Raw genomic sequence first — 13,298 nt, forward strand, 5'->3', positions numbered from 1 at the left:
CCTTCCCTGATGTGGTAGCATTTTGTATGTGTCTTCAGGATTTTTGTCTTGCAAGTTTCGTGCACCAGGATCTATCTGTTGTTCATAACTAGAGGAACTGTAAATACGGGGCAGAATCAAGTTCAAGTTTCCCTTTCTGTTTCTGTAGTATCCCAAGCTTAGTCAACAGGATTGTTAGGAGAAAAGACCTAAAATCTTTTTCTTCTGCACCAAAACTTACAACATAGTTGCAAGCTATAGGCTCAAGTCATCATCTCGACTAGTTATACACTTGAACGTTTTGCCTACATCCAACTTTCTGTGCTCAGCCCTTGGTAGGCATCCAAGCTCTGTCATCAATTAAACCATAACTACATGATAGTTAACTTTCCTCAGGACATTAAAAAATAGTGTTTAGCTAGTGATCCATAATCCAAGGCAATCTTTAGAAGCAACAGTATGTCCTGCTCTTCCTGTAGACGGCTAGTATTTTCTTTTCTCTGAGCCATAAAGCCTAGAAAGAGAAGAAAGGTGAAAAATGCTTTCTTTCTTTCCTGGCAGGCGCACTTTGTGGCTCAAAGCCTTCACGTCTCTTGCAGGATGAGTGCAGTCAGGCGAGAGGAGCAACTCATGTTTGTGTTTCTCATTCTAGGCTGTAGAGAGAGGTGTGCACTGGCATGCTTCTCATGTCTGAACCACAGGCACTTTTTGTGGGGGGAGCAAAGAAGAAATGAGCACCTGTGGAGGCATCAGGATCTGGAGACAGTTTTTTTTTTCTTTTAAAAGTGAAATACAAATCAACTATACTAGCAGTACACCTCACCCTTAGGTCCACCTGAGAGGAATGCAAACGTCTAAAGACCTGTGCACCAGTGTTCTTAGCTCTATGAGTTACATGAGCCAAATGGGGAAAAGACTTAAACGCCTATCAATTGGTGTGAGGACACATTCGGGTGTACTCGTGCAATGGGTGGCTAGTTTGCAATAAAACAAACGAGCTCTTACACATGCTGCCACACCATCAACCTCAAAACCTCAAGAAAGCAGCCAGGCAACAGGGCCGTGTAAACCGCTGCTGCTGGGAAATGTCAAGGAAAGGGACAAATAGATGAGCAGTTGCCTGGGAAGCTATGGAGAAAGTTGCTAAGCAGTTGCTTGGGAAGGTGTGTGTGTGTGTGTGTGTGTGTGTGTGTGTGTGTGTGTGTGTGTGTGAGCAGGGAGATACTGGAGCATGAAGTAGCTTATGAGGGTGATGGAAATATTCCAAAAGCTAATTTGTGGTGGTAAATCTGCTACAAGGACGCCAAATTATATATTTTGAACCTGGTGGCTTGTAGGGCATGTGATATACCTGAAATCTGTTTATTATTAAAAGGGCAGCTCGGCCTTTAGCTTTGAGCAATCAATGAATGTCTCAGGGTTTTTCCCCCAACAGAGTGTCTCTGGTATCTGTGTTCTGCACACTGCCTGCCACTCCACTGAAACCTGATCGCATCCAGTCCTTTCATAGCTGTTGAACCTTCTATAGGTGTTGAACCCCGAGGCCCATGAGCTGTAATTCATGCTAACAACGCCCAGCTCTCTCTGAAGCCATCAGAGTCTTTTCATGCCAAATTAGAGTTAAGCACAGTTATCACCTGTTAGAAAAATTAAGCTCTGGTTTCGGGAGCTTTGTGTTTTCAAATCAGTGGAGCCCCTTGAAGTGCTGCCAGCAAATCAGCAGCAGACGTCAGTGGGAGACAGATGGAGTCTGTGGGCCTGGGTTTGCCAATAATGAGATGGTCAATACCTTGCTGGAAATAAAATTAAACATTATGAGCTACCGTCCCTCTCAGAGCACCTTGGCTGCTCTCTGTGTGACAATGACCTCACTAATTGCTTATTAGTGTGAGTTTTATTCCTGTAAGAAGCATTGGCAAGTGTGGTAGAAAAGGGGTAGGAGCTGGGCAGCCATGGAAAGCAGAAAGGAAGGGAAGGGACCTTCAGGGATTCAAGGAGGTTACAGTAGGTCTCTATTAGGCTTACAACACAAAACAGCAACTAAAAATGCTGCCTGTAAGCTGTTCTGTATAATCTGTGGAATCTTAGCCATCTCTCTCACTCATTGGGCTGCCTTTCTTATTTGCATTTTTAGATAGGGAACCAGAGGCAAATGACGTCAGATACCCTGTTCTAGATACACGGTGAAACTGGACAGCTGCAGGTCAGTTTTATTTGTAGGTGGCTCCAATCCTAGGACTCTTCCTACAGTGCTGGGACAGAAAGAGGGGGCCTCCGTGGTGGCCCAGCTCATTCTTGCTAAGAATCTGTGTAGCCTGGACTCTTCTTGTTCCTGGTAGCCATGCCAAGTACAAGATCCTTTGAGCAAAGGAAAGAGAAGATGACTAAGCCTGTGTCACATCTTTTCATCTCTGCATATTCCACTCAGACATGCTACCCTGTGATAATGAGAAACAGGAGGACCAGTCATAGGGCATTGACCCCCAGGCTACTTGGTTAGGCAGTAGCCATAGCTCCCTCCATTCTGGAACCATACTGTTTTCCCAAGGCTGCCCTTCACTTGGAACAGCCACTCTGCTGTTTCAGCTGGGGTTGGCACCCTGAGTATCTATGTCAACACAGTGTCAGAGGAATAGCTATGATGAAGTCACCTCACACAGACACTGACTGAACTCTCACAGGATCTCTGATGATTCTGTCAGCCATGTGTGTGGGCTCCCTCTAACCTCATTTCCCTTACCTTTATAGACCATAAAGACACATTCACCCTAGCCCTGGTGCATAGCAGCATCTTATATGAATAAAACATCTCCTGCCTGGGCTCTGGGCTTTTCCACACTGCCTAATTGAGCTAATTCTGTGGTACTCATGCTGCTCCTGTCCCATGACCCTGCTCTTTCAGGGTGCTCTGTGCTCACGTCTTTTGTAATGCTTGCTGTATTGTACTGAGTCTGTTGGCTTGCTTGCCCCTGTATCCCTGAACAAAAACAAAGGCAGACATGAACCCCCAGAAACATTGTCCCTGGAGAGGGAGGACTATGAGCAAACCATGGTGAACACCTTCATAGACTTCTAATTTCTAGTTCTAAGCACAGTTGCTGGGAGAGGTTTGTACTGGTGGATGTTTATGGGAATAGATGTCTGGGTCTGCGACTCAGTATGAGAAATTTTGTAATAAGGTCCTTCCACCCTGGGGTCCAGTGGTGTTCCCTCTGCATCAAGAGCACAGCCTTCTTGGTGAATTTTCTTTGTACTCAGTGATAAATTTCTGCACGGTAGCCCATTGTCCTGTGATTAGATGCTGGGGCACCATAGGTGAGAGAGGAACAATTCTGGGAGTAATTGGACACAAATCTTCGCGGTGGATCAGCACTGTGCTACACAGCCTGGTATTTCTGTGATTGCGATTTCTGAGAAATGGAGGGGGAGGGGCAAATGGTTCTCAAATCACTCTTTGATTGGAGGAAAACAGGGCTTGGCATGTGTAGTCCAGGTGACCATGGCAGGAACAATAGCTTCGTAGGGACTGCGGCTGGAGGCAGTGTATGTGTGTGTGTGTGTGTGTGTGTTGGGGCAGGGAGAAATGCTCCCATGAGCAATTTGAGTTTTTTTAGATGTAGGCATGGAGGATTAGAGAAAGTAGACACTTTTTGAATGTATTTGAGTTCTCTACCCTTTCATTGGGTGAATGTCATTACAGTATAAGAAATATTACTCCCATTGTACAGGTGGGGAGGTTGAGTCCTGTGCTGAAACAACTTAGAGAAGATTGATTCTAGGAGACAAATGTGCCCATCTGATTTTAACTCTGTTGTCTCCAGACAAATACATCAGTTCTTTCTTATTTCTCTAAATACATAAGGAAAATGACATTTTTCTTTGAGTTTTCTATTCATGAGGAGACATGGTCTGGCATATTATCCCACAGATACTTGGCACAGCTGGGCTCTCCCTTCCTCCCCTGAGCCACAATCCCCTACTATCTCCTTAGAACCGCTGCTCCCTTAAGAATCAATGTTTCCCTGCATGGGGTTCCCGTAGATAGACAAGTCCTTTGTTTATTTTTGCTTTGCTTCAGTTGGCCTTTAGACCTTGACTCAAATTGATATACCAACTAAGATGAAATCAATGCCACCTCTCATGAGCCTTCTCCAAACTTACTGGAGTTTTAAATGTTTACTTGTGAAACGAGTTGGTTTTCTCTGAATGAGTGCAAAGTGTGTAGAAGGCAACGTCATGTTTCTTTTGCTTGCTGGTACGTGTCAGCCATTAGAGTGAGTCTCCCAACACTGAGATCAGAGCAGGCAGTGTAGGCATGGTTGACCCAGGGGCTTCAGAGACATATGAAGATGGGTTGGAGTGTTATCTCCCACAAGATGGGTAGAGTTGGCCTCTGTCCACACATCCTTCCCTGGGGACAACCATGTCTTGTGAAGATACTTCGACCAATCACAAGTGGTTCTCATTAGAGCTGTCCTAGCCAGGAGGAGAAAAGAGGGGTGTGGGGTGGGGAGGTCACCTCAGGACATACTGACAGAGTGAGGCTCAAGGGAGTAGATTGCTCACTTATGGTGCAGTCTGATCCCTACAGGTCCCAGGAGCTGAAAGTGAGCACAGATCCTGTAGGGAAGAGTGGGGAGACACTGATACCTACCGTGTTGGGGAAATAATCTTAACACAAGGTTCAGCCCTCAGTGATCCTCTGAGAAGTTTGCCCACTCCCCGACTCAAGGAAGGGACCAATGTTTCATCAGTTCAACTAGGATTCAAAGCAATAGTGTCTTGTCTATAGAATATGGTCAAGGCATCACAGTGTAGACTGGCTGATGATCACTGTACTGCTCCTGGGGAAAGGTTTTCACAGACATTACCACTGTCCTTCCCAAGACATAAGCATTAGCTCTTATAAGGGTGTGTCTACATTATGCTCAGGGTTTTTCAAAGCTTCAGAATAGAAATCAACCTTCCTCGTTAGCCCCCAGCCAGCCACAATTCCTCCATGGTGGGAGAAAGAGTGCACGGTAGACTTTCTGATAAGTTGGGGAATAAGATGTAGGAAGACAGCACAGGATGGTAAGATAGTTAAAGGATAGGGCAGAAGGGAACCCGCCCTGTTGCTGCACCAGGAAACTTGGTCCTTTTCTATGGAACGTCTTCAGCTTGTGGACACTGATTAAACATCTTTAGGCTGGCTTGCCCTTTTTTCTTGCTCCTCTGCCTGCTGACTTTGTTCCAGTAACTCTGCCTTTGCATTGTGCTTGCTGGTTGAGGAGCTGCTAGGATTCACATTGGTCCTCACTGACGCTGTCATCACTGTCATCTCACAGAGGAGCAAGTGCAGACTACTGGGCTCCTGGGACTGGTCATGGTGCGCAGCTAGCGTGTGGCAGGGTTGGGATTACACTTTCATCTGTTTAGCCAGAAAGAAGCCCTGGGTTATTCCTAGCCTTTCTTACTGTACACCAAGCCCTGTGAGAGCTCTGTTCTATGGACTCAGAAATTACGGAGTCACCATCTTTGCAAATGGGCTATGAACTCTGGGAAGGGAGAAGGTACTAATTACAGCAGAAGAGGGAAGGTTTAAGGTCTCTGGCTTGAGGCTATACTATTCTCTACTCATATAATTTGAGCAGCTGTCATTTTCATTCATATTAATCCTTTCATTGATGACTTTTTCCTCAGTCATTCTCTTACTCATGAAAACATTCATTCATTCTTCCATGTGTTTACTAATCTATTCTTTCATTAATAAATTTCCACTCTTCTTTAGGAATTACATCAAATAAGTCACTTTTAAGGGGTATCAGCCACAGTTCGAGCACTTTGCTAGGCACTATTGTCCTACAATGAGCCATAGTGGACAGCCCATTATAATAGGGGCAATACTGAAGATGATATTACTCTTAGTAAGCCCAAGCCATTTATTTTCTTGCTCAGTGCTCAATGAATGAATAAATGAATAAGGACAGCAATAATTGTATTTTGAGAAATCAAGAAGGAGAAACAGAATAAGAGACTTTTCAACCCACACCACCTTCTGCTACACAATAGCAGGGTGCCAGATGCCAGGGCTGCTTCAGGAAATCACTGCCTCCTGATCCACTCACAAAGATTAATGAGAGCCTCTCTCTTTCCCTTCCATTCCCTTCCTGATCCTCCTGATGTCAGGCAGTCTTTGGGTCAACATGATGAGGTCAGCCTCTGAAGAGCTCTACAGGGTATAAGCAGAGCCTGAATGACCCCTGCCCAGACTGTATTGATTGAAAAGTGTTTCCAACTGCCTAAGGTCTGCATCCTCTCTCATGAAGGGCCAAGCACTCCAGATGCCTTCTGTAGGAAGTCATTTAATTGTGTTCTGTGCTGGGTTGGGTAGCCCTAGATAAGCAGAAGGCTGGAAACTAGAGACAAGTGGCAAAGGAGATATTGCTTCTGCCCCATCTGCTCTGACAAAGAGAAAGGCAACACAATATCTGGGGAGGAGAGATCACAATTATAGAGGGTTTTGTTGTTTTGTTTTTCAGATCATTGTTTGATCTGAAAATATGATATACACTTTGTAGATAGACAAGTGAACAGGTAGGTAGATAAAGACGTAGGTAAATCGAAATAGATGCCATTTGATAGAAGGTGCTGTCTTTGTCACAGCTGTACTGCTGTGAAGAGACTCCATGATCACAGCAATGCTTATAAGAGAAAGCATTTAATTGGGAGCTTGCCTACCGTTTCAGAGGCTTAGTCCATTATCATCATGGTGGGGAGCATGGAGACATGCAGACAGGCACTGGAGCAGAAGAGCAAGAACAAGAGTGAGAGCATTCGGGGTAGGGGGAGAACGAGTGAGACAGCGAGTGGCACTAAGGGCATGGTGTGGACTTTGGAAACCTCACAGCTCATCCCCACTGACTCACTTTCTCCAACAAGGTCATACCTCCGAATCCTGTTCAAACATTCACCTAACTAGGGATTAGACATTTATATATATGAGTCTTTGGGGCCCATTCTTATTGAAACCACCACAGGTGCCAAGTGACAAACAAACAAACAAAAAATGTTTTAAAGCTCCATGATAATTGTTTTTATCTGATATTTGGTTGCATGATACTAATAACTAACTAGTCTTACACTGGTGACTGATTCAGTCCCAACAGAGAAGACAGCAAAGGAAGAAAATAGAGAGAGGGACTTGTTTCCTTTCCTTCTCACAGAAGCTCTGTGAGGTAGGACTGGGATTTTTCAGTGTTATTTAATGGTCAAAAGTATTTTTGAAATTGTTCATCAGATGCCATGGAGTAAGGGGACCTGGAGCGAGGAGCCAATGGTCATCTTGAACTCCTAACCTCTTACTTTGAATAAAAGAATTTGTCTGCCTGTCTGCCTGCCTGCCTGTCTGTCTGCTTATGAATGACCCAGTTCATGGATTGAGTTATAGTATTAAACAGTGGTGCAAATCATGGGTACATTTGCAGTGTAGACACTTTCTCTCTCTAACTGGGTGTCTGATGACCACCTGAAAATTAAAATATCCAAAACAAGACTCATATTTTCAAGCTCCACCTCTCCAGGATTCCCCAATGCTTTCTTTTATCCATCCTGCAGCATAAAATCCCAGGAGTCTAAGTCTTCATAAGTGTAATTGTTTTTCCTCCTGTCTAAGTCTGATGAGGCTAGACAATTATAAAGATATTCAGTTGGCCCTACTGTAATGTCTGGAAAAATATTCCTTCCTTGACCAAGGTATCATTGAGAAGAGTGTTGTTCAGTTTCCACGTGAATGTTGGCTTTCTATTATTTATTTTGTTATTGAAGATCAGCCTTAGTCCATGGTGATCTGATAGGATGCATGGGACAATTTCAATATTATTGTATCTGTTGAGGCCTGTTTTGTGACCAATTATGTGGTCAATTTTGGAGAAGGTACCATGAGGTGCTGAGAAGAAGGTATATCCTTTAGTTTTAGGATAAAATGTTCTGTAGATATCTGCCAGATCCATTTGATTCATAACTTCTGTTAGTTTCACTGTGTCCCTGTTTAGTTTCTGTTTCCATGATCTGTCCATTGGTGAAAGTGGTGTGTTGAAGTCTCCCACTATTATTGTATGAGGTGCAATGTGTGCTTTGAGATTTACTAAAGTTTCTTTAATGAATGTGGCTGCCTTTGTATTTGGAGCATAGATATTCAGGATTGATAGTTCCTCTTGGAGGATTTTACCTTTGATGAGTATGAAGTGCCCCTCCCTGTCTTTTTTGATGACTTTGGGTTGGAAGTCAATCTTATCAGATATTAGAATGGCTACTCCAGCTTGTTTCTTCATACCATTTGCTTGGAAAATTGTTTTCCAGCCTTTCATTCTGAGGTAGTGTCTATCTTTTTCTCTGAGATGAGTTTCCTGTAAGCAGCAAAATGTTGGGTCTTGTTTGTGTAGCCAGTTTGTTAGTCTATGTCTTTTTATCGGGGAGTTGAGTCCATTGATATTAAGAGATATTAAGGAAAAGTAATTGTTGTTTCCTGTTATTTTTGTTGTTAAAGTTGGCATTCTGTTCTTGTGGCTGTCTTCTTTTAGGTTTGTTGAGGGATTACCTTCTTGTTGTTTCTAGGGCGTGGTTCCTGTCCTTGTATTGGTTTTTTCCTGTTATTATCCTTTGAAGGGCTGGATTCGTGGAGAGATAATGTGTGAATTTGGTTTTGTCGTGGAATACTTTGTTTTCTCCATCTATGTTAATTGAGAGTTTGGCTGGGTATAGTAGCCTGGGCTGGAATTTGTGTTCTTTTAGTGTCTGTATAACATCTGTCCAGGATCTTCTGGCTTTCATAGTCTCTGGTGAAAAATCTGGTGTAATTCTGATAGGCTTGCCTTTATATGTTACTTGGCCTTTTTCTCTTACTGCTTTTAGTATTCTATCTTTATTTAGTGCATTTGTTGTTCTGATTATTATGTGTCGGGAGGTATTTCTTTTCTGGTCCAGTCTATTTGGAGTTCTGTAGGCTTCTTGTATGTTCATGGGCATCTCTTTCTTTAGGTTTGGGAAGTTTTCTTCTATAATTTTGTTGAAGATGTTTGCTGGTCCTTTGAGTTGAAAATCTTCATTCTCATCCACTCCTATTATCCGTAGGTTTGGTCTTCTCATTGTGTCCTGTATTTCTTGGATGTTTTGAGTTAGGATCTTTTTGCGTTTTACATTTTCCTTGATTGTTGTGGCCGATGTTCTCTATGGAATCTTCTGCACCTGAGATTCTCTCTTCCATCTCTTGTATTCTGTTTCTGATGCTCGTATCTATGGTTCCAGATTTCTTTCCTAGGGTTTCTATCTCCAGTGTTGCCTCATTTTGGGTTTTCTTTATTGTGTCTACTTCCCTTTTTAGGTCTAGTATGGTTTTGTTCATTTCCATCATCTGTTTGGATGTGTTTTCCTGTTTTTCTTTAAGGACTTCTACCTGTTTGATTGTGTTATCCTATTTTTCTTTAAGGACTTCTACCTCTTTGATTGTGTTATCCTGTTTTTCTTTAAGGACTTGTAACTCTTTAGCCATGTTCTCCTGTAATTCTTTAAGTGAGTTATTAAAGTCCTTCTTGATGTCCTCTACCATCATCATAAGATATGCTTTTAGATCCATGTCTAGCTTTTCCGGTGTGTTGGGGTGCCCTGGACTGGGTGAAGTGGGAGTGCTGGGTTCTGATGATGGTGAGTGGTCTTTGTTTCTGTTAGTAAGATTATTACGTTTACCTTTCGCCATCTGGTAATCTCTGGGGTTAGTTGTTATCGTTGTCACTGTTTAAAGATTGGAGCAGACTCTGTGTTCCACTCACCCGAAGTCTCAAAATCCTGTGGCGGGTGTCGTGGGTAGCTGGCGGGTGTCAGCCGACCCTGCGCTCTAGCTACCCAGGTGCTGGTCCGGCCGGAAGAGGCCTGTGGCCCTACTCAGGCCGGTTTTCTGCTTCCCTAACTAATGCAGTCTCCGGTCCCGCGCAATTGGATTGGAGCAGAAGCTGTGTTCCACTTACCAGAAGTCTTAAGATCCTGTGGCGGGTGTTGTGGGTAGCTGGCGAGTGTCAGCCGACCCTGCGCCCTAGCTACCCAGGTGCTTTTCTGACCGGAAGAGGCTTGTGGCCCTACTCAGGCCGGATTTCTGCCTCCCCAACCAAAGCAGTCTCAGGTCCCGTGTGATTGGACTGGAGCAGAAGCTGTGTTCCACTCACCCGAAGTCTCAAAATCCTGTGGCGGGTGTCGTGGGTAGCTGGTGGGTGTCAGCCGACCCTGCGCTCTAGCTACCCCGTGCTGGTCCGGCCGGAAGAGGCCTGTGGCTCTACTCAGGCCGGTTTTCTGCTTCCCTAACTAATGAAGTCTCAGGTCCCGCGCGCAATTGGATTGGAGCAGAAGCTGTGTTCCACTCACCAGAAGTCTTAAGATCCTGTGGTGGGTGTTGTGGGTAGCTGGCGAGTGTCAGCTGACCCTGCGCCCTAGCTACCCCGGTGCTGTTCTGACCCGAAGAGAGCGTCTGGAAAAATATAAGCGGTATTACACTGTGTCTGATGAGGGTCTCCTGGTTATCACAGCATGGTGGATGGTGCCACCATATGGGGACTGGATGGGGAGAGAGAGAGCGAGAGCGAGAGCGAGAGAGAGAGAGAGAGAGAGAGAGAGACAGAGAGAGACAGAGAGAGAGAGACAGAGAGAGACAGAGACAGAGACAGAGAGACAGAGGGACAGACAGAGACAGAGACAGAGAGAGACAGACAGAGACAGACAGACAGAGAGAGAGAGATCTCATACACACAACAGAGAATGGAAGGAAAGGGTCTATTGTGAGCTAGTCTGCTCCTGTGAGACTTGATCTATCCTGAGAGACCAACATTAATTCCTCCAAAAGTATTAATCCATAATCGTCTTTCACTAGACCTTTCTCTTAAAGACCTATTGCCTACAAATATCAGTACACTGGAACTCAAACTTTCTATGAGGCAATCTGAATTCAAACTACAGGCCTCTGTCCACCACCATCATCTTTGCCTCTCATTCAGTCCACGATGAGAGGAGTTTCCACAAACAGTTATAACAACTAATGTGGTAAAAATTAGAACTGTCATTTTATAGTGAATGGCAATGAGAACCAGGGTGGTCTGAAGTCACCTATGTAAGATCATGAAGATAAAGCAGAGTCCAAACTCACAGACTCACCCTGAGCCTTGCGACTGAACCTCACATGTCACTCTTCTTCTGGCCACTGCTAGTTTCTTAAGGGTGTCAGAGCTCAGAGAAGAACAACAGAGGTCACCAGAATTGTCAGTAAAGGCTCATAGAAGAGAGGAGACATTGAGGAGATGTTAAGAGAAGACAACTGAATTTTTACCCCTCTCCCCCAAAAATAGGTCCACAGGAAACTTTAGATATAAAAAGAAACATCTGGTGGTCACTTTGGGAGATGTCCCACATGCTAGCCCTGGGTCAGTGGGCAGGCCAGGAGACCCCACTGGTTCCTAGTCAGCCTGCTGTGTGCACTCAGCTTGCTGTCATCTGGGGGAATGGAGTTGACGTTAATTAGCTCTGTTTACCACATTTGCCTGTCAGTTCTCCAGCAATTCAAGCTTTCATGCTCTTTACCTCTCCACACTCGATCTCAGGAGAGAAGAACCCTGCAGCCTGGAGTCCACACTTGGCTGGGGTGGCTTTTGGAAAGTTGTGCTGCTAATTACTCTGATTCCTTCTACCTGCCAACCGCTCTGCAGAGGCACTTCTGCATGCCGATGTACCCCCAGTCAAACTGTGCTTCTGAGAGATGCCCATCATTGCTCTACCTCCTGGGGTATTTGTGCTTTCTCCCTGTGCAGACCACCTGGAGAAAGCCTGGACTTTTCCCTTCTTGTTCATATTAGTGAAAGTCACCAAAAGGAATGGTGGCAAAAATGTGACATTTGATTGGGTTTTCACAGGAGATACTGAGGTCTTAAAAGAAGAAAGCCTTGCTCCTTCACCCTCTTACGTGACTCCTCTGCTGGAGTGCAGGAGGCAATGTATGCCAGTCAGTTTTAACTGCAATGCAGCCTACAATCATCTAGGAGGACAGCCCCAGGAATTGTCTAGATCTGGTTGCTCGTGGGAGATTGTCTTGATTGTTGATAGAAGTGGGAAGACCCGTCCTGCATGTGAGCAGCATCGTGTCATGAGCAGGGCTCAGAACTGTATAAGACTGTGCATACTTTTTCTTATCTGTGGATGTGAGTCTCTGGAGATACTGAGAGAGAGAGAGAGAGAGAGAGAGAGAGAGAGAGAGAGAGAGAGAGAGAGCATGTCAGACATTGTCCCTACAAGGTTTCTAAGTGAGCTGGAGAGGTGTGCAAACTCCTGACTTCTACACTGAGACAGATGCTGCAGTCATGGAGTACGGTGTGTGACTCAGGAGAACTCAGAGGTGGGACAGGGTATTCTGCTCCAACAGGAGGCTCTGTTGTCATAGGTTAAATTGTGTCCTCTAAAAAGATACATTGTTTCCCTTTGACAGATATCTGTGAATATAAACTCATTTGGAAATAGGATCTTTGCCAATGTAACAAAAGCACCGGTTGCATTCATGCTGGCCTTTAGTCCACTGATGTCTTTATAAGGAGTGACTACAACTCAGACACACAGGGAGAGGAGAACACTGAATAGAAATGTTGCATGAGAAAGGTTCCCATAGACTCATATTTGAACACTTGGTCTCTAATTGGCAGAACTGTTTGGGAAGGATGATGGACGAGGTGTGTCACTGGGGGCAGGATTTTAGGTTTCCAGAGTCCATTCCATTCCCAGTTATCTCTGCCTTGTGCCTGTATCTCCAGACGTGAGCTCTCAGCTACTGTTTTAGTTTCCTGAATTTAGCCATGCTTCTTCCCATGATAGTGATGGACTCTAACCCTCTGAAACTGTAAGCTTTAACTAATCTTTCTTCTATAAGTTGCCTTGGTTATATAGTTTTATTACAGCAATAGTAATGAAGTAATGAAGACAGCGATAGAGGCAGAGACTACAGAGATACAGTTGTAGATAACTCAGGATTTAGACTTTTGCTTCTTAAAACTACGAGAGATTACGTTGCTGTTGTTTTGAACCACCCAGCTGTAGGCATGGTGTTTTGTATGCTGTGTAAAGTTTACTCTTGGGTTATTCAAAGGCTGATTTTTCTGCCATCATATCTTGTTTCAATCTGGACATGGAGTTGTAATGCTTATACCAAGAATCTACTGTCTCAAGTTTGTGTAAACATTTCTTACCATTTATTTTCTGCCTTGTCAATAGATACTGATTGTCCAGTGGGTGAGCAGAATATGAGAATAGGGTGGGAT

This window comes from Mus caroli, unplaced genomic scaffold, assembly GCF_978045245.1.
Source record: "Mus caroli unplaced genomic scaffold, Mus_caroli_1 scaffold_4, whole genome shotgun sequence".
NCBI classification, from domain to species: Eukaryota; Metazoa; Chordata; class Mammalia; order Rodentia; family Muridae; genus Mus; species Mus caroli.